General features: G+C 47.4%; 1 long non-coding RNA gene across 1 annotated transcript; it reads left to right on the top strand.

Annotated features, from left to right (window-relative positions):
• The first annotated feature begins 356 nt into the window (after positions 1-356).
• LOC144119737 (uncharacterized) lies at positions 357-18,961 on the top strand. Its single transcript, XR_013312408.1, has 4 exons — positions 357-362; positions 5,204-5,263; positions 14,853-14,910; positions 18,826-18,961. It is a non-coding gene; the product is annotated as an uncharacterized LOC144119737 (long non-coding RNA).
• Positions 18,962-22,674: the final 3,713 nt, after the last annotated feature.

Raw genomic sequence — 22,674 nt, 5'->3', positions numbered from 1 at the left:
CTCTTCACATAGCCCCAAAGAAACCACCGTGCATCCCGCCAGCCTATTAGGAAGAGCTGGTTACGTGGCGGCAGATTGTGTCAATGAGTTCGTCCTAGATGGGGTATACTTAAAAAGTGGGAGGGTGAATAGTATCTTGACTGAGAATTGTGAGACTATGTCCGTAAGGTTGGGAGTGGCTCTGCAGAAAGAGCACGAGCCATGGGTAAATAGGGCGCGACGAAACAGGACAGGCGGAATGGTGTGTCTAAATCTTTCTTAATATGGCTGATGTGCAGTGAGGAAGAGCCGTAGAGGGTGAGCGCGGTTGGAATGTGTCGATTGGTTGCGGGCGGAGATGTTAGCATTAAAGGAGGATGAAGGTGGGTTAGCTTGAGTATCCGAAGATCGGTGAAAAGGCTTCCAAAGCGCTTCAATGGTGCTCAATTACCGTGAACGCCTGAGTAAAAAGATCCATATCAGTGCGACCTCGCGCATGATGAAGACGAGAAGAAGTAGGAGAGTAGTGGAGGCGAAATATCTAGGTATAAACAGCTTTTGTCCTTTTTATAGCGCAGCTCTCAGGAGCTCGTTCCTGTATTCCTCGTCGTACTTGCCGTAGTCATCGGCGTAGTGGGCGCGACACGCCACCTGACAACTGTAGCAGATAGTAGCAAAGCGAGGCGGCACCTGCCAGGGCGAGAGCGGAGGAATGAACGACTGGAAGGTGGCTGACACGAGAAGGTCCCAGGGATGGATAGCAGCGTAACACGCCACCTGGCCGCCGTGTCAGGTGGCTTGTCATGAGCTGCTCTCAAACTTGGCATTTTATATGATAGAGAAATTGTCGGTCATCATTTCTTGTCCATCTCAAATGACCTTATCCCTTTGAAGAGCTTAATTGAGAGCGCCTGGTGCGCAGTTTATATAATAGAGTTATATTCTGATTTGATTTCATTTCATTCAATTTTAGGGGTTTAACGTCCCACAGCTACTCAGGCTATGAGGGACGCCGTAGGGAAGGGCTCCGGGAATTTCGACCACCTGGAGTTCTTTAACGTGCACTGAAATCGCGCAGCACACGAGCCTCTAGAATTTCGTGTCCACCGAAATTCGAAATTCCGCAGCAGCGATCGGACCCGCGTACAACGGGTGAGCAGCCGAGTCCCATAACCACTGAGCCACCGCGGCAGTCTAGAGTTATAGTCGACTTGTGTAATATAAACTCGAATGAGTCCAAAAACGTAAGTATCAGGGGCCCCTAGGGAATAGCCCTTGACGAAAGGGATAGTCAAACCGAAATGTACTTACCGTTAGTGTTGCAGAGGAAGCTACATCTGCAGGTACCAATAGCAAAGCTCCTGTTTTATGTAAAATTATTATTAAGCAAGAGTGCTGAGGGATGACAGGGATGAAATGCCTCCAATATGTGCAGGCATCTATCGACGACGTACAGGTAGGGCATCGACGTGGCGTACAAGAGGCGCCTGTCTTGTATCCAGGTGCCTCCGCGCTTGTGCACTTGTAAGAAAATATCTTCCAAGTGTCAGTACAGGTGAACGAGGCCTGATTATTCACGTGAAAAGATCATATAAACAGTCAGTGTATGCCAATCAAAGTTCAACTACAGAAAAAAAGACAGAAGGTAACAACGAAAATATGATCTCTGCCCACAAAAGGACCCGGCAACACTTGCATTCTAATTGTCCACCACCATCGCCTAATTATTCAACCCAAAAGCTTCTCAGTACCCAGATATTCTGGACAAAATCATTTTTGAGCGGGAAACCGTTTATGAGCGCAATTTTTCTTATAATGCGAGTTTTCACTATAACAATCAATATATCCGCAGATCATCCGACGGCAGCCTTGCAATTTTATTTTCTGTTCACGTTTGTGCAATGTGAGAGCATTCCCTATTGATTTTTGTGGTAGTTTTAACTGTTAGATACAGTCGCTGAAACCACTTTGACGAAAGATTTTGTTACATATCGGAATAATGGATCATTACCTTCAATATTACCATAATAGCGTCTTAGAATTTTCCAATTCACAATTTTTGACCCAGAAAGCTGGAGTTGAACCCGTATAAGTTGAACCCGTATGAGTTGAACCCGTATAAGTATATCCAGTCATGGCAACCTGGTGGTCGCAATTTGGGAGTAAAAAGGAGTAGAAGGCTCAAAGCCGTCTATTCTCAAGGCGAAGGTTAAGCGTCCTCCCAATTTTTTTTTTTACCTCAAGCAAGATGCCACCACACTGCCTTTCAGCATTGGTATGCTTGAGTGCAAAAAAAACAGTTGCTGAATTTGAATGCGAAAATCTTAATAGCCCCATGAGACGAAATTCAGTCCGCGACAGTCGTTCAGGCGGTGCGATGGTCCTAAAAAGATGGCGTCGCAACAGGCGTCGCCTAGCTATCCCAAGCCGCGAGAGGGACGAAGGCGTGCACAGCAGGTGCAAAGAGCAGCCCCCCCCCCTCTATCCTGTGTATGACTGGGCGACATTCATGTGGCGCCCATTTTCCCTACTTTCTCATCAAAATTGTCATGAAACCCTTCGTCATATAGCGTTCTTGGTAGTGCTATACGATTTCTCGTCGCACATAGCATATGTCTCTTGGCTAAGTTGTAGACTTTCTCGCGACCGGGACTCCAACTGACGGCATATGTACCTTTAATGGTATGCCTTTCACCGACTTGCATGTCACAGTTGTGACGCAATGGTTCGTCATACAATTGTCCGGGCGGCATCACGATTTTTCGTTCCTCATAGGGTAGAGCTGCTAGGGAATTTGCAGGATAGTTCGCGACCGCGATTCCAACCGACGGCATATAAACTAAGGATGAGAGCCCACTTGACGCGGCGCATGCGCACAGCTGTTGCAGCTCGATTTCGCCGGCGCCCCGCGCCGCCAGCAGGAGCAGTAGCTGCTCCGCACCACGTGGCTGGTAACGTGCCGCCACCACGGTCACGTGCCATCGCCACACTGAAGGCTCGAAATGCTGCCGTAATGTAGCATAACAGTTGACCCCGCCGCTAAGAAGTTCACGTGCACTTGTGACGTCATCACAAGCTGCCAGCGTGGAAGGTGGTAACCTGCCTCCGAATTGCGGGCTACCTGCCCCCCCCCCCCCCCCGTGGCACGGGGCAATGAAATTTATTCAGCAAACTCAATGCAATTGGTACCTGCCCAGCATGACGCTGCGTATGAGCCTTACGGGAGGTCTGGAAAAGAACCCTGGGGCTCACGAGCCACAGCGGTGGCTTTGATTAAAACAGCCACCTGCCAGGGCAGTGGCACGTTGATTAACCAGAGCACGATTCTATTAGCTGTTGTATTAGGACTCCCCGTGATGTATTAATGTAGAAAATGTCGTATTATGCATGCAAGGCATGTGGGCATATATGGGCACGTGGTATTCGTCAAGGCGGAGCTTAAAGGGACTATGCAATAAATAAAAAGTCGCTTGTAAATGTTTTTAATGTTTAGAAATGATGCTAAGAAGCACTCACCCAGTATGTGTCTTCGCAACTGAGCCGGCAATTTATAACGAAATTTTAAAAACCGTGTTTTTTAAAATTCGAGTGTCGATTGGTGTGCTCGCAGTGACCGATTTTGAAACTAAAATAGTGAAAAAAGACGTCACTATACCCATTACGTCAGCAGGCCACCACACGCTGTCATTCGCAAGCCACGGCAGCCACGACGTCACGGGCACACATCCGGTGGCCGTGAATATCGTCTGCGACCCTCTCGGGCAAGCGCGAGCCAGGGCATTGCCTTCGCACATATGGTTTCAATTTTCCCCTGCCGCCTCCTTCTGTCGGGAATTGCAGGGCCACTCACAGTGGCTCGCCTAGTCGCTACTGTCGTCGCTGGCATTCAGCCGGTACGGCGTTAACGCATAGGGCTCGGTGCCCAGGAGGAGCGTAATTTTTAATCGTGTATATCTTGGTTGTTGTAGATGGTAGCTTAAAAATTCTTGCGTTGGGGTGACGAGTGAAGAAATGCCTATCTCTCATCTCTTTTACGGAATCGCAATTAAGTTATTGCATAGTACCTTTAAGTGTCCCCTCTAGGTTTTGCCAGACAAAGTGAAGTTTTCAACTGGAAAATATCAGTTCAAAGGCCAGGCAAGAGCTAAAACAAAAAGTAAGTATTTGAGGTACAACTGCGTGATGGTCAAAGGACCGACGTCGTTAATCATGAATAAGGGTAATGCGATATGCTAGCGGGTACACTAATTTTGCATAATATACGTTGTTTAGACATCAGTAAGAAGCGTATTCAGGAAGGTTTTCTTTTCTGAGGGGAAGGGTGAGTTGTCGCTCGCAAAGGTGAAGGAGTCTGGCTTTCTGCTCATGCACGATGCTTGAAAAATCATAAGAAGTTTCATCCTCATAATTCCCCAGGCCGCTGGATAAAGCTTATGCTACTCTTAACTGTATCGCAGAAAGTAGAAGTGCCTGCAATTATTCTGGGCCTCCTGTGAGTTGAACGCAGCACACGCTTGAACAGTATCCATTGCTATGCATCTTCGACGGGTAACCAATAAAACGTCGCCTGCACACCTGGTATTTACCGCAGCTGGCGATCTACAAGATTTGTCCTTTGGTTGTGCAGCAAGTTTCATATTTTTCGGCATGATCAACCATCACTGTTGTTCATCGACGGACCGCGCGCAGTCATTGCAACTTGGGCAAGAGACCGAGAGCATGCTTGCTTTGGAGTTTAAATTAGCTCAGTGTTGGCATGCCATTTTTTCTCGAAAGGAAGGGAAGAAAGGCGGCAACGGAAGTAGCAAGGTACGCAATTGCACATCGTAGGAATCACATTAGCTGGGTCTCTAACCCTTGCTTTGTTTGATCATTACTCACAGCATTTTGGATAACAAATGTGCAGTTTTGTGAAAATTCCTGAATAACACAAAAACGGCGGAGCGCCATCGTGAATCTTCGCAAAGAGTGTTGTAGAGTCTGCTTGCCACAAACCAGATTATTCGCATGGCGTGCTCGCAGGAGAATGATAATGCCGTTTTTTGGCGGCAAGAAATGAAGCCAGATGTTATGTGGAGAGAGCGCAAAACTCCATGCCGGATATTTAGGCTTACTTTTAATCACATGGACCATATAGCTAATATAGCAATCCATTGTATTATAGGAGAGACGTCCACGGAATCTTTCCGCCCTACCTACTCGTTATTGTTGTGTTTCGTTTCAGATCCGGACTTCCACCAGACGCCAGTCCACCAAAAGGCGCCTCAAATTCGGCGGGCCAGCGGTAATTCATACATAGCGACTGGCACTTCTTCATTATTGACGTTTGGGCTTCTTAAATAGTGCAATGAGTGTGTTGAATAACCACTCCTGCTTCCACAGACATGAAAGGGCTCACAATCTGTTTCACCCAGGCTCTACATCTTCACTGAGCCATGAGAGAGATGAAAGAGGAGGCGGTAAAAGGAGGCAGATACAAAGTACCACCAAAATGGAAGGCTGCCAGAAAATGTGACCACCTAAGGTCCCAACGTTCTTTAACCCCGTGCAGGGCCCTGGGCCTTTCCCAAATAGGTGCAATGAAAATGCGGCCGCCCAGGCCGGGCTCGATCCTGTGGCCTTGTGCTCCGTAATACAACGCTGTAAAGACTGATGCATGGAGGCTGGTTAGCTTTGTAACAAAATTTATCGCACGGTCATGCTCTGAAGTCCTGTAATCTCTTAAGTGCAAACGCTTACTCTTCCCTTCATCCACTAGATATATTTTTTAAATCTGCAGTGGGAAAGAAGTTACCCTACAAAAGTATGAATGGCTGTCAAAATGACAGCCACTTTGACAAAATATGCATAAATATTTTTCGACATGACAGTACAGTGGACCCTGCTCAGAAGATGCCCGCGCAAGAAGTTAAGGCGGCTGTCTTTTGTTTTTATTTAAGTATTAGTGAAATTGGAATGCACTTGCCAGATTAGGCTATTTGAACAAAAGTGGGTTAAGGCGCGTTAAAAAATGATGCAAAATGGAAAGCAAGCCATGAAACAAAAAAAGAGCGTAATACACAGAACCGGAAGAAATGCCGAAATTCGAGCATTGGCGAATAATGAGGTAATGTTGTCAAGCGGCGTTGAGTACACGCAGAAAGTCTCAGGAAGCCTTAGCAAAGAAGTTCTCATTGATCTAAGTGGTTCCCCAAAAAAACTGTGCAGCGACAAAAGTATCACTTCGATTCGGCTGTCTTAGTGTTAAGAATAGCAGCTGATCTCAGCCTCAATCGATTCAAAATTTGCAAACGTGCATGAAACAGCAGCAACAGCGTAACACATCGTAGAAACTGCTGGGCCCGGTCGAATTCGTTTACAGAAAGTTGATTGCACGCGGCAAAGAGAGCCACAACAAAAACAAAACGATAAGTACTTGGGCCGGCGGAGTTTACAAAGAACATCAATAAGCAGACATACGATATCTGTGAAGCATTGCCTGCCTCTTCAAAAAGCATCGATCGGATATCTAAAAGAGGGCAATAAGAAGACCGCAGGCGTTTGTTAATGCAGCAGGAAATTCTCCAGGCTCATGACTTAACCCGCTCGGAGCATCCGTTGCGGCGCCCGGCCGCCATCGGTCTCAGCCACGTATTTCGCTCCCCGCAGTTTTCAAAGATTTTATATGATATAGTTAACGTGTAAGAAGGTTTCATAGAAATACGAAACATTGAGCAACTGTCAGATACTACTCCAGGTTACCTGGGTTACACGGCTGGTCTCGACAGCTCTGTCTGTTTCTGGCTTTGGTTCTTTCTCCCTTTCCTTGATGCGTAACCAGACGAGTTGCTGGATCTCGTCTGCGCGTTATAGACAAGAGGCTACTGCAAACTTGGCTTCGTCAGCTACGTTCGGTGGCATTGCCGCGAGCGTTATGCTTGGATTTCTTTCGAGGGTGACATATAAACGGTCTCATCTTTTGTTTACTGCTCTACACTGGTGTCATAGACGAAGGCCAAAAGAGTCAGAACAACGCACCAGGCCGCGTTCTTCAGCACCGAAGTGCATGACAAGGATGTCGGCAATGATATTGCTCAAGAGCTAGTTCATGCTTTTCATGTGCGGGCGGTACGCAGTTGTCGCCAGTTGGCTTGCGTGAGTATGCTACGCAATGGCACTACGTGAACGTTGCTCCCCTGTCAACGACCTACACGCATTCTGGGCGCTGTTCTCTGCAGGATATATTCCGCGAACAATTTCGCGGGTTCTGCTGATATACCATTCGCCAAAGTTCTTTCTTTCAGAGCAATGGATGAGCTAGGGAATTGCCACAATGGCTTATTTATTGCGTGATGTCGACCCCGCGGAAAGACATGATTTGTTGGAGAGAGATTGGTGACAGCAGTACACTGTTCAAAAACCGTGCTGGATTCTTGGGTGGCGTACTCCATTAGCTACAGTGCCAACCGATGTTGAGATTAGGCGATATAAAAACAAATTGTGAGCTGCAAAATCTCTGCCAAATTTGCTCAGCCCCTGGCAGTCGTTTTCACCGAAAAGGGTGTAAAACTTTCGAGTACCTGGTGGTCAGAAATATGAACGATTTTTTCAGGTGCTAAGCTTGGTTCAAGTGTACATTGGCCTTCAATCATATTGAAGACTAGCCGTGTCGGAAGCTAGCTTGGGGTGAGGAACAGTCCACTTCGAGGCATTTTATGAGGGTTCGTAGCAATTGCCTTGGCTTTTAATGCGCTGAACTACGGCGTTGGAAAGAGGGAAAACAGCGCTACCTTTTAGAGATAGAAATGCGCTAAAGCTGCAAACGCGGTGATTTCAACACATTCCTTAATTAGAAAGGAGGCAGCATAGATACAGACGGAATAGGGTATGGTTCAGGAAACCTAACTTAAAATAACAGTCAGTTTGAGGCGGTGATTCCACAGTCAGTCGAGAACATCCGTCTCCGTCGAAATGCTTGTTTCCCTAGTTCTATACTACATTGACGGCTCCGCACTCTTGCACTCATAAGCTCCAGACGCTCGGTGATCAGCCTATCAACATTTTGCGGTTGATTCCACTTTCAGTGGCCTGCTTGGAAGTATGGACGGAATATGCGGATGTTCCAAACGAACGCAGTACGCTGCTCTGGAGTGGAGCACTTAGCCTCAGGCTTAGACAAAAAAAGAAGCGTAGGCGATGCCTCGCTCCCTTTCTGTTTTACTCCTGACTATAATACAGTGAGGCTTGAGTACTTGCGGCAGCGTTAATCTCTAATACTGTGGATGCATCTCTCCGCCTCTTTGACTCCATGGCTGTGCCGATAGGCTCCTGACCGCGCAGTTGTGGAAGAAAACCTGAACGTGGCATCCGCATTTTGATAACGGCCAAGTCCAAGAACGCCGATAGCCTGCGCTGTTTCCGCGCAGGTTGAAGAGCCTCATGGGGTCGACATTTTGGAGGTGCCTTCCACTACGGTACCCATCATAGTACGTTTCGAGCTTCGAGATCTTAAACGCCGCATAAGTTTAAGAATGGCAGTTGTTGCATAAATACATGAAGTCCTCTGAAGGCTTCGACATGCGGTGCTTTGCATTGGAACGTTTGGACTGTGTTCACCAACTTCTTCAGTGTTTGGGGACAGGATGAACGATATTATGCTAACTATATTTATTAACAACCAAGTGTCAACAAAATAGTGCAGAAACGGGACAGAGAGATCAGAAACAAAACGCTAACTAGCAGCCTATATAGTGTTTATTAGCGTTCCGAGGAACATATATATATAGGCTTTAGTAAACCTTTCTGACTCGCTAGTTGGCACGTGTTGCATGTACGTGTTCGTGTTCAATGTTGCCAAAGTGGCCTCTCAAATGCAGAAGCACCAAATTATATTTGCTCCTCGGTGCCTCTGTATGCCGCCAATGCAAGCTTTCTTAGTGATATGTCCGGTTTCCAGGGCACGCAGTCCAAATTGTCTATGCGTGTGTTCTTAAGAACTTTGTGAAATTGACGTTGTTAAAGACGCCTATGATCTAGATACACTGGTGATTGGTCAGCTACCATGTCCGAAAGGTTTACTGTAGTGCTGCCTCTTCTTGTGGCTAGAAGCTTCATATTTCCTGCGGAATCTAAGCTAGCGCTGTTCTGTTCGGTGAAGGTTCCTTTCCGGCAGGCTGATGTCGAGCATGCAGCACTCTGTCAAGATAATGCGTGCCATATGAGAACTCCTGAAATTTAACGGGGAAGGAAGAAATCGGCGCCCATTTTGACAGCCTTTCAAAACAGCGATCCACAAGAACTCGGGCCTATAACCAGCAGAGAAATTCCAAAATTTACCAACTGCATTGACAGGAGACGGAGCATCTGCCTACGTGTGGTTGCAGCCAGAGGCGGAGTTCTATATGTTCAGGTTTATGGGTTTAAACGCCCGAAAGCGACTCAGGCTATGAGATGTGCCGTAGTGAAGGGCTCCAAAGATTTTGACCACCTAGGTTGCTACAGCCACGCCATTGTGATCCTAAAGCAGCAGTTTTGGTGATCAATCCATCCTTATCCAGGATCATAAACAGGGCTTCATGGCTCCCGCACAGGTGTCATCGGTAGGCAAAACCCGCGCTCTGCGGTGCTGATATGATAGTTTTCAGGCTCAGATATGAGGTCTTAAGGCGTTGGGTGCGGGAAAAGAATCATACTGCTGAATTATCTGTCCATTAGTGCTCCGGGCGCTTCCGAACGACAGGAGCTTGTTGTACAACGTGATGGTGGCTTCGAAAGACGCAGAGGGCCCCAGCAACGGACACACCTCGACCATCGACTCCAGCTCCGAGAGAGAACAAAGCTGGTGCATCAGAAAGAGTTAAGCGCACTTCTGGAATTCCTTGGGATCGAAGTTCAGGGCGGAGAAAAGGCAGGCAGATGCCAACCCAACGACACAACCGGTAAAGCCATGTGCCATATTCAGGCACATGAACAGGTGAAGAATGCAGCACATCCTGGCAAGCCTCGGCACTCGTTAGCGGCAGCCTTGCATGACGCAATGAAAGATGTGGAATGCTTTCTGTCCAAGTCTAAACAGGATGCGGCGGAGAATCGCACCGCTGCAAGGGAGCTGTCGGGGAAGAAACGCATATTACGGGAGCACGGCCGATGTTTCCGATGTACAATCTCGAAACTTAATTCTAGGATGTAAAATAGCATACTATTTTTCAGCAAGTGTCGCGGCAGGCATGCCTCAATGATGTGCGAGCCGAGCTTCACTCCCGACCCCGAGACGCTATATCGCACGAAAGCTACAGGACACAAACGACAGCACTGTTCCATTCAGCCCGCAAGCAACGCAGTATAGTGCGACACCCGCTATTCTGCTCCAAACTGCGAGCGTATGTGCCGAGAGCCAAAAGAGGAGAAACGTGGCCAGAATTATATTTGACGCTGGTATCCAGCGCTTCATTATTACCGAACAGGTATCAAAGGACCTGAACTGCAAGCTGCTCGGTACCGGTATCATTACTATCGGTGTGTTTGGAGGCGGGAAACAAGAACGTACTTTGCGAAGGGTGCATTTGTCATTGCGAAGCAGGCGAAACAAGAGGAGATACGAGATCGACACTCTCGAAACGACTAGTAAGTATTAACAGGATCTCTCAGGCCTAGACGAAAAGATCTTGGAAGAAAATGGCTGTGGTTTAGCTCTGGTTAACCTGGAGTGACGCAATAGCTACAGCTGGCCGAGTGGAACTCGCTCAGTCGAATTGCTAAGGCAGTCTTTCGACGCTCCGTATCTCTGGCCGTTTCTTTATTCATCTTAATCCCTGGACGTGATTCCCTCTCTCCCCCTCTCCAATCCCCCCCCCCCCCTACTCGGTTTCGCCAGTGCTCCGCGCCGCCGGCAGCTGCTTCGCACAACGTGACCAACAACACACCACGTGACCACGTGGCGTGACCGCCACGCCATGGCAGCGCCGCCACGCTGAAGGGTCGAAATGCAAGCGTTATTTAGCTGTCGCTACAAAATGAGATGATTGGCTGCAGTTAGAGGCCATGACCGCAATGAGCTAGAACACCACACAACCGACATTCTGACCGGATCGGACAACTACTGAGGAGCGGTGACAGACCAAATTCGTCGTCTGAAATGCGTGTTCAGCGGGTCTGAGTTGCACCCAAGCGATGTTGCTGCGAACCACAGTCGAGGAAAAATCCCCCGACCTCATGGCGCGAGGCATTTCGTCCTCTCGATTGGTCTGCGTGCGGCCTGAGTGGGCGGGACAGAGATGATTGCGCGGTGAGGCCGACAGGGTCACCCGAGGAAATGCACCGCGAGTTTTTGCACGGTGGTGTTGAAAACAGAGGACTGAGAGTGGAGGTGTTAGGCATCACAAAAAAGCCGGATAAACAGCTACTCGACTTGTCGAAGTTATGTTCAGCGTCAACGTTAAATCGAAGGGCAGCCTGGATTCTCCGATTCATCGATTACGTCTGTTCTGCAGAAAAGCGATCGGGCCCCTTGACAGCAGAAGAAATACAGAAGGAAAGAACGCATTGGTTGAAAAAATAGCAGCGCTCCTCGTTTCTTGGTGGACTTCGTTGCGAAGCCGACAGAACTAAGGTCCCACCTAGCTCTCCTTAGCAGTAATTTGAAATATTTAACAACCCAGACGGAGTTCTGACAATTAAAAGGCTCCTTCGCTCTGCCAACATGGCACCTGACGTAAAGAACCCCACCGTACTGCCGAAGGACCTTATATATTCCACTATACTGTCGACGTAGAGCGACAGATGCTTCATGCTGGAGCAAGAGGCACTCTAATGACTGCGCGAGAGCTACCGAGTGTCGCGCGGCAAAGAGCTAGTGAAAAAGGTGGTACTTGCTTGCGTCACTTGTCAACATTTCAGTGCTTCGCCGCTAAGTGCTCCGACGGGACCGCTACCAGAAAACCGGACAACTCATTCATTCAGAGCCTCCCCTGTATCCATTAAAGTTTTCGCCACTACCATCACCATCAGAGCCTTTCAAAGCGGTTGGCATAGACTTTTCGGGACCGCTATATGTAAAGAAAAATAATCGCGCGTGGAAAGCTTACGTTGTGCTCTTTACTTGTGCGGCCCCGCGAGCAGTGCACCTGAAGCTTATCAATGACAAGTCGACAAGCAGCTTTCTGCTCGCATTCCGAGGGCTTGTGTCGCGAAGGGGGCTGTGCCATATTATACATTCGGACAACGCGCAGGCCTTCAGGCGAGAAGCAAAGTAACTGATTGAACTGTAGAATAGGCTGCGGCACCCCGATGTCGTGTGTCAATTTGCATGTGCTGAAGTTGAGTGGCACTTTGTTGTTGAGTGGATGCCAAGGTGTGGTGGTTTCTGTCGAAGAATGGTGCACTCAATGAAGGTGGCTTCAAAAAAAGTGATCGGGAAGAAATGCCTAGAAACTCAACACTTAGCCACCATCCTTAGCGACGTTGAAGCCGTGGTGATTTCTCGGCTATTAACTTATGTGTACAGCGAGGTCGAAGAGGGTAACACCCTAGCGACTTCAAGCTTCCCCTCGGGAGGTGGCTAACGAATCCGCCGGCGGCGGATGGCGAGCCGCGTGCTTCGACACGGGAGATGGTTCGTTCGTTTCGGCACCAGAAAAAATGTTACAGAACCAATTCTGGGAGGCCTGAAGAGCGGTGTACCTAAGTGAGTGAAGATCAGCATACGCTACACACATAAAGCAGGTCCCTTGCCTAAACTCGGACAGCTGGTGCTAGTTGGAGAACCACTTCCCCGCCTTCTATGGAAGCTCGAGAGAGTGGAGAAGCTGTTCGAAGATACGGACAATAAGGTACGTTCTTACGAGATCAGATTTTCTCGCGTCGCTGTCCTCCGAAGAACCGCGGAGATTGTTTACCCACTGGCGTTTACAGAATTGTTGAGTGCAACACATGAATTCTGGAGGGGGGGGGGGGGGGGGGGGTTGAAACGGAATGTGGTAGCCGCACCAGGCATTACTCCTTTACCTTGAGATAAGAGTGCGCCCTACGCGCTGCACCTACCCGCACGACGACCTCAAAGGGATTGTATTCCCTTTCCGGAAAGTGGAACCTTCCACCCTCGCCGATTAAGGAGAAAGGAGAGATCCAGGACGGTCATGAGTGGGCTGGGAGACGGGCATAGGCGTGCTACGACTTACCGGGGTTGGTGATAAAGCGTGCCGCCTTTCTGACCCATGAAATAATTAATGGTGGATTTTCTGTTGCAAAAAAACAATGCGCTTGGGGAGTAACTGAAAACGTCGATCGCATCACTCCGTTACTTCAGCTGCCTCCCTCGGCGAATTGACGATCTTGAGGGCTCTGAGGTTGGTCAAGTAGTGCTGTACGACCAGCTTATGGCTGCAAATGCGAACGCCCTAGATATCGATGGCGTCCCCTGTATTTTGTTTTCTCTGGCTTGAATTGTTGGGATTGCCTTTGGGGCAATTTCATTCTGCAGAGTCTTGTAGTAATGTAAATATAGATGTTGCTTTGATACTATCAACGGTATGTCGGTACTTCTGCCAAAAGGCCTGCCAGGGGGACAGGTTCTCGTCTGAGCGAAGCAGGTCCAATTTCGGAAACAGCAAGCCGACGTGGCTTTGTCCTACGACGGTTGCGCCCTAGGAGGATAGTCCGGCTGCTACCATTCGCTCTATAGTAGTGAGTGTAGAAATGTTGGCAGCATGCACAGCTGGAGTGGCCCCCTGAAGTCTGTTGATGTGGTGGCAAAGTAGCACAAAGCAGGTATCAGCAGTGTTGTCTTCTTACTCCAAGGCTACGTCAAAGTAGTCTATCGCATCCACGTCAAACAGAACACCCTAAAACTCTTTATTAAAGGAGCCTAAGCCGTCTTCGAGACCGTGGAAGAGATCGTATGTCAGTTTCAGTACGGGCACCGTGACAGCACCCGAGTCATTGAGGTGGCTTGCTCCTTTGCGATGGTGGTGATTTCATTGGCGAGACGCTCGTTGTCCGCCTTCTGGTGTGGACAGTGTGCTGTATGGTGTGGGAATCTGAATGTCCCTCGCTTACCGGTGGCGGCTCCCTCTTTCATGGCCCACTGTGACTGCTCTTCCCTGACGGCATCCTTCGGGCAGCGGTTGAAGGCGGAAGCGGCGAAACACAGCCGCGCCCTCTTTCCTTCCTGTTCTTTGGGTTTGCATGGTGCGAGAGAGACAGGCGATGCAGCGACGGCGATGCTGACTTACGGTTTTAGACCACGCTGGAAGCCGGAGCTCTACAGGTGACACCGCTCAATTTGCCTTGCTTACCTCCCGTGCTGCTGAGGAAGCGATCGCTTTGGGGAGATCCTCTATAAACACCTTTGGCTGCTGGATACTTCTTGGTGTGTTTTCGTTCACGGCCATGTGGTGCGTGCCAACGGAACGGTACTGTTTCAGGCCATACTAGAGACCCCCCCCCCTCATTGTAAGCTTGCCTTTCACGCTGTTTATGACTTGTCGATAAGGCGCTCCTCCTGTCCGGGTAAGTTCCACGGAGGAGTTTGGTTGCCTGGGTTTCGGCACAATGAAATATAGAGGAAATGTAATGTACAGAGCGAGGAGGTGTATGTCGTTTTCTCGCTGTCTAAAATTCTCTTCGGAATGCGATACAAACAGGCCTGGCTTGAGCAGAAAACTGGCGCCTAACTGCTCTAATGTCTGGCTTCGCACTGGGTTGCAGTCATGTACCACGTTTCACGCGAGTTATTTGATTCCATCTTCATTTCGATCCCCAGGTGGCAGTTTTTACGTGTGCTGACACGTGTGATACGTGTGATAGAAGTTGAAAGAATACAGTGGTTTTTCGCTATAATGGGACCAAAACTTTATTTTCCTGCGTACTGCTCTATTTATTGGTGTTCTCTTTTTCAGAGGCGGTGGAATTCCAAAGCCTTTTCAGCTACCCCCTCTAGTAACTTGTCTAGCAATGGTGAGTGCATAGAAATTTTTTATCTCTAGGAGGTAACCTGACGGGCTACAATTTTTAAATTCACTTAATCGTGGCCAAAGTGAGAGTGGGCGCCGCCAACGTATATCATTGCTAGCATGTGAGCCGCAATCAAAAATGCAAATACATTTTCAATTAGTAACCTTTGCCGATCATAGTACGCTGTGATAGCGGGTGCTCATAAAGCCGTCGTTGGAGGAAGCAGGAGTGGGGCCTGAATGGAGAGAAGGATTGCAGTTCCAGATAAACACGGGGGCGCGCTTGATTCATTGTGTGCTTTGTGTGGGTGGGACTGCGATAGGCTAGCGACCCTCAGGACGCTTACATATGGCTTTCGAACTGCGAGAGCAGCCTTACGTTTACATATTCTGCAGGATTCAAGGCCATGTGGTTGCTTCGCATTAGTAGAAACCTTATTAAGCAAGCGGAAGAAATACCCGTTGAACGGAGGTTGGGCACGCCAGGAAACGAAACGAAAACAAAACCTGTTTTTTTTGCAAGCAACCACCTGGCATTAGACTCGAGTTCCAGTCACTTGTACTTGACGCAAGCGGAATCTGACAAAAAATTCTGCTCATTGTTTACGTGAAGGTCTGACAAACATGAAAGTAAACGATGTATATTTTCGGCCGGTTTAAATAATGGTTACCACTCATTATAAAAGACGGGAATGATAACCAGTTCAAACGGATACATAGCGTGTAACGCAGGGGAGGAATGGCAGTTTATGACTGGGGAGCCAAGAGTTGAAATTCCGAAGGTAACATTACGAATTGGTATGACGATAATTGATCTAAATATCAACCGTCTATGAAGGGCGCAGCAATATCCGGTGCGGCATTTTTTCATTGATTTGGCTGACAACGTTTTAAAATACAGAAAAGGACTCACATATACCGCACGTAACAATGGTTCAAGCCACAAATTTTAAGGGTACAATTCTTTTGCCTACTTAGACTGCTTCATCAAACACATTTAAAAAAATATTGGGGGAGGAATAATCTTCGCGTTAACAGTGTAACGCGACAGCCTGTGGCGGCGCTGCCAGGGAGTCCACGGATCGCCATCGCCCGTTCGGCTTGACGGCTTGCCTGTTGGAAACTCCTTTGAACGGATTTGTCATTTTTCTATCGTTTTAATAAATAAGTGATCAATTACTCACTGTAAATTTTCTTAATTACCATCATAAAACATTGGATTTTTCATTCTGAGGATTTTGACAGCAATAAACTACCCTTTTTCAATGTTTCATTTTCCTTTTCTTTTATCATTCAATTAATTACATTGACTTCATTACCTTGTGATCGTCTATCACACACACGAATCAATCATTAAATATCAGTACGGCAAATTATTATGATAAAATTTTTTCTACGCAGCCCACGATTATTTCTTACACGCGGTGCCGATTACTAGTACGCCGACGGCTTTTCAACCGAACAAGCAGTATACGCTGTCGCTTAAAATTTAAATAAAACAATATTATAGTGAGTTTCACTGATGATGCAATAATCTTCTGCGATCATCCGCTTTTCTTAGTTCCACAACTTGCAGTGCAGAATTTTGCAACCTTTTGCGCAGTACTTGCCACCGCCTACATGACCACGGTGTTCTGGCTGGCCAGCGGGCGCAGCGGTCCTCGCATTTTTCGCCATTTGGCGACCTAAAGAGCTTACCAGCTCTTCATCGACAAGCAGCTCATTTGTTCACCCTTCCACCTTCGCCTGCGACCACATACTTGTAAAACCAAAACCACGGTTCGCTACATAAAGCGTCCGCGAGCCGCTTTATCTCTTGGCTCATCAGCTCAATCCGCCGACAACGATGCCAACCTTGTGCACTAGTATTTCGAAGCACAAAATGAATGGATAAATGATGACAAAGACAGCAATTTTCAACACACCGCACGAGAGGCGACCGGTGGTATGTTGTTAAGGTTGAGGCGGCAACAAAGGTTGAGGCGGCAACAAAGGTTGAGAAAACGTCAAAACCCAAAGCTGCTTTGTTGTGCGGGCGCTGGCTAGAACAGGGGCTATAATGAATCGTGCTGTAAGTATGAGAAGTTTCATTCTTCTGTTTCGCATTCGGGCGCAATCGTTCTGAATATTTTGGATAGCTCGGCATCAGTGTACGTTTTTAGATTTGGACGAAGCTTGCCCGGCTTTCTCGATAAAGAGGATAAAATCATTTCATACCTCTTGCTTGGGACCGAACAGGGCTTGCAGTATTTGAATTAAAAAATACTTCCTCATTTTTTTGTGGCCATTGTTCACGGGAAAACCGGCCACAGAGCCAGTGCGAAAAAATCCTGATGGAGTGTTTCTATGGTCATGTCACCCATCTACACCACCCTTAGAGCAGTGTGTTAAAGCTTTCACCGAAGCAGTACGGGCACCACAGCTTAAGGCAGGGAGACTTCAGCGATGAGAAGGTGTGTGGGGACGAAGGGGCGGAGGGGTACAAGAAAAACGTTAGCATGACGTCGAGCTTTACAACCAGTGGTGGATTCAGCACATTTGACACTTGTGTAGCCTGAGGAAAATTGCTAAAAATTTTACGATGATGATGAAACGCTTTGGCCGAAGATCATTCAGCTGCGGCTCTGATGTGGGACTCCCTTGTTTACTTGACAACCAGTGAAAGAATTGCGCAATTTCGGAACCGCCATTCGCAAGCCTTCCGTAATTACGAGGTCCATTTCGTTCTTACTATTCAAACATCGAAGGATGCAATCATCGCTCCTTAATTAAGAATATGTATTTTCATTTAGTGTTGGTCTGTGGTAACATGCGGCAACTGGTGACGCTCTGTTTTCTTTTTTTTTGTGCGAACCTGGTCGACAGGGATTGCAGATCGTGGGAATAACACGGGCTGCAGACTTCCTCGTGCCTCTACCGCGCGGAGATTATAGTGTACTAACCCACGAAGTGTTAATTGTATTTAGGCTTTTGGAGCACGACTGAAAAGAGAATAAAAAAAATAGTGACTCTGTAATTGGACATAAGCAGACAATTCTATGGGAGAACATCGCCGGTTTGTTAGTGAACCTCGTCTGCAGGGCCTTACCTTTGCTCTACTTGAACAGTATCTGAATGAAAAGGAAAGGCACCTGCGGTAACCAGAGGACTTGCGTTCCCAGAGAAGGTAACAAACGTTTTATTCGGACATTATATTCGGCGCCTGTGCACCCTCCTTCTTTCCTAACACATCATAAATCTGCAATCTGAATGTCAAGTGTAATCTGTCGTCTGATATCCTATTTAAGACAGATCGCCGAGCTGTTTTCTGCCTGCACAGTTTTGTTAACGGAGCCCCACCAGAAAAGGTGACGTTTAACAGAAGCTGCCCTTTTTAATGAGATATGCAGAAAATCAGCGTTTGGCGGCCGACGGCCGCTCCGACTTTTGCTTTCTGCGTAGGGGCGTAAACCATACTGTAAGTAGCAGCAGAACGTCGAAGAAAACACGCCTACGACGCACAATAACAACACAGAAATTCTATGGCACCTGGAACAGGCTAACATAAAACGATGAGTATAATCGCAGCAAAATATAAATATTCCGAACTGCACTAAATTAGCAACGAACAAAAAGGCTGAACTTAAGGATTTAGCAATGAGATATAATATATTAGACGCATGATGATAACAAAAAAAATCGCTTACCAGGAAAGTATTCAATGTGTAACATTTATGTTCAACCATGAAGGAGAAAAAGATTTTAAAATAAGTACCATTGCAGGCTATGCTTTGATGATGACCTTAATAATTTGCTTCTTCACATCAATTCCGGACTACGTCTTGAAGCCAAATTTTCCAGTTTGGCAAGTGCAACATTATTTAAGGAGCCTTACCTATGCCCATGCGACTCAATAGATCTAATTGCTGGTCTTTTTCAGTGTCCTCAAATGCCAAGATTATACGGAGCGAGCTGCGGAACGGGTTGCACATGCCGTCGCCGCCGGGACAGTCCTAGACACCGGCTTTTCTGTATCAGAACAGCACCAGGAAGAATCCCGCCTGGATTTATATAGCTTGTCGTGACTCTATCACCAAATGGCATAGAGTTGCCTTTGGCTTTGTTTGATGACCATTTCTGGAATAAAGTGTCATCGCAAACATCAAAATCGGTTGTTTGTTGCAAGTTTGCAATAGCTCCTTATTTTCCAGAAAAGGACAGGATGGTCTTTTGGGCTAAAATGTACAAATAAGCTTGACAGGGCCGAACAGACAGTTACGTATATCCGACATCCAATTAAAAAGCAATAAAAATATTAACAAGACATTATAAAGACAGAAAGGACAAAAAATTGACAATGTCATATAATTGACTGTAATCTTAATTAAAATAAAAATACCAGGCAATCTACTGAAAACCATCTTAAAGAAAGGAAAACGTAGGGGAAACTGGCGATATTCATGCATCACAAACGCACACAATGAGAAGGCAAACATTTAATGTTAAACCCTTCAGTAATATACGCTTGTTTAATATTGTTCTGAGGTTATTCGCTATTGAGTGGTATTTATAAAAAGTACGGATATCAGAAACCGCCCAAGCACAATAGTTTGGGCTTTCCATATTTATGTTTCTTCTCTTTAAATATGGTACCAGAGCGCTGCTGGACGACTTCAAGCCGCACGTATGATCACCTACAACAACGTAGAGGATTCTGTCAGGACAGAAATGCCATTTTTTGTCATAAATGGAGAAAATGAAAAATGAAACTTGGTCTTTGAATAAAGGAAATCGCGCAGTATCTGTCATGCATATCAGCGGACATTTGAACCGCGCCGTAAAGAAATAGATAAAGGAGAGACTAACAGTAGAACGGAAGAAAGAGGTGCCGTAGTGGAGGTGTCCCAATTATTTTTCTACCACTTGGCGATCTTTAACGTGCACTAACATCACAGAGCACACGTGCGCCTTTGCGTTTTTCACAATTTTATGTCTCCTCTTTAAATATGGTACCAGAGCGCTGCTGACGACTTCAAGCCACACGAATGATCACGTACACCAACGTAGAGCATTCTGTCAGGACATAACTGCCATTTGCGTTGTAAATGAAGAAAATTAACAAATGAAAATTATCTTTTTTTTTGGGGGGGGGGGAGAAGAAAATCGCCAAATCGGCAGTATCTGTCTCACATATCAGCGGAAACTGAACCGCGCCGTAAGGGATTGGATTGGAAAACACTTATTTCATCCAGAAGAGCTCGGCGATCGGAGGGCCGTATTAGGTGGCCTTTAGTCCATGACTGTTGGCGACCTGGCTGGAACACTCCACGGCGGGGATTTGCGTTTTACTGTATGAGCTGGCCAGCACAGCTTCCCACCGCTCGACAGAAGGGATTTGTACTAGCTCCGCCAGAGGCGGTTCGGTTCTTCCTTACAGTTTCATAAGGTGTGGTCGTAACTGGTGCGTTCGCCACAGCGGAAGCATTGGTGTTCCTATTGCGTGGGGTACATATGTGACAGTTCCGCGGGGTTCGTGAGGGAGCGCGTTTGAAGCCGTCTCCACGTGGTTTCTTGTGCTCTGGACAGCGTTTTAGCCGGAGGGGGAGAGATAAACTCGCCTGTCCAAGGTGTAATGGTGGGTAATGTCATGAAAAGAAGTCATGCCGTCTCTCGCAATCCCCGGATGAAGAGGCGAGCTCCCTGCCCGGTTGAAGAAACTTCGGGCTTTATTGTGAGCTGCCTCGTTCCCCGGATTGTCCCAGTGGGACGACACCCAAATAAATTATACCTGTAAGGGAAGGGATAAAGGAGAGAATTAAAGCAGGAAGGAAGAAAGAGGTGCCGTAGTGTAGGGCTCTGGTAATAATTTTGACCACCTGGAGATCTTTAACGTGCACTGACATCGTACAGCACCCTGGTTCCTTCGCGTTTCGGGAACAGAAACGTTTTTTCAGGTTTCACATTTATTTATGAAAAACAATATTATCCTATATGTCATGTGCGAGAGAGCCGCAGTAAAAAGATGCCAAAACAGAGCTCGGGAGCAGCCAGCCAACGCAAAAACAACCAACATAGAAATATGACCCAGCATCTCTCCCTGAAGTGACCTATACTGTCGCCAGGATACGGGCCACATTATCCATATCTTACGCATCGGGATATCAGTTTTCGCAGAGAGCACGATCCATAGTTGTTTTTCAAATGAAAAACAAGCATGTAGTTCGATGCTAGAAGCGGTTTTTTGGAAATGTATTGGTGCTGTTGAATCTAAGTAGCAGCTCTAGTGTGCTGCTTACGCTAAGCTTGGCGGTACCAGAGACCTAGCGCTCCCGAATCTTGCTTTGGCTGTTCAACTGCGATGTTAATGTGGCTGGCCTGTCGAACGTACAGAGTGGCGGTATTTTTCACTCTTCTTTTTGTGGCGCGCAGCATATTGCATGGAAAAATAAAGAAGTTTTGCTGCTTCAACAGCATGCGGCGCTGAACTGATATGCGCTAGCATTGGCGGAAAATCTTCAAGAGCCGAACAATCGTTAAAAAGATGACGTTTCGGCCCCGGCTTACGGGGGCCTTGTTCACAAGGGGGCCTTGTGTTCACGGGGGCCTTGTGAACAAGGCCCCCGTAAGCCGGGGCCGAAACGTCATCTTTTTAACGATTGGTCGGCGCTTGAAGATTTTCCGCCATGAACATACCTGACCAGACGGGTTTCCGTCGAACCCTGGATTTCTGCGCTAGCATTCGATAAAGTAGAGATCAGACCAAAGCATCATCAAACTTTCGAGTAATCTGCGGCAATACAGCCACCTGAGATGCTCGCACACAGGCAGAGAAGAAAGTGGGGACACGAAAGTACGCCTTTCGGAAGCGAGGAGACACGCTACTTATTCACTCTTTTCTGTTACGCAACAGGCTACTTGTGTTTCACCCGTGACTGCCTGGAAAAATTCCTTCTATGTTGCTGTTGGAAGTATGTCCTTCCTTGCGGTGTTTCCTCCATAGTTACTGGTTGGTTTTCTAGCTTTTCCGCTGTTTTAATCTATGCTCCTTCTTTAAAAGTAGTTAATTATTCAACCTCTCCATTCCATCACTCTTGGTACAGTTTCTTCAAGCTTTCGTCATATAATATTTCAGTTGGTTCGTCCCGCGCTTCAAACCATGTCCAGCCCATCTACCTCTGTACAGACCCATGTTTGGCTTCACCATGAGTGCATGATGCTAACCAGCCAACAGTCATCTGTTTTTTTTTTCCTAGTGTCGACTGAGCTTACCTCGTTAAGCACCGAACTGCATTCCAAAAGTAAGCCCTGGCACAATTATTATTGCGAACGCAATACTACGCCAAGTCTAACCTCTCGTCGCGTATGCCGTGCGCCAGAGCCGGCCTGAACTTGACAGGTGGTGTGACATCAGCTCTCTCCGTTACTATGACAACGCGTAACGTCAACTTCCTCCCCGCCGCAGCTAGCGTGTGCCGTCGTCCCTGAGCCGGTTCCGCGACTAGCAGGTGGTCTCCTCGCCTTGCGCTCCCTCCGTCGCGTCTTCACTGGGATATATTGCGAGGCACTACGCGTTGGTAGATCAGTCTCGCCATGGAAGTTACCGACGAAGTTTCTATATCTGAATCTCGTTGCCCTACGGCTTCGGAACAGTTAAATTCTGAGCTTGCTACCAGCCGCAGCTAGAAGGGAGCCGCGCGTCGCGTGTGCCGTCGTCCCTGAGCCGGCTCCGCGCCTAGCAGGTGGTCACCTCGCCTTGCGCTCCCTCCGTCGCGGCTTCACTGGGATATAT

Source organism: Amblyomma americanum, chromosome 2 (assembly GCF_052857255.1).
Source record: "Amblyomma americanum isolate KBUSLIRL-KWMA chromosome 2, ASM5285725v1, whole genome shotgun sequence".
Classification (NCBI taxonomy): Eukaryota; Metazoa; Arthropoda; class Arachnida; order Ixodida; family Ixodidae; genus Amblyomma; species Amblyomma americanum.
The sequence above is the reverse complement of the archived record's forward strand: the minus strand, read 5'-3'. Positions and strand labels throughout refer to the sequence as shown.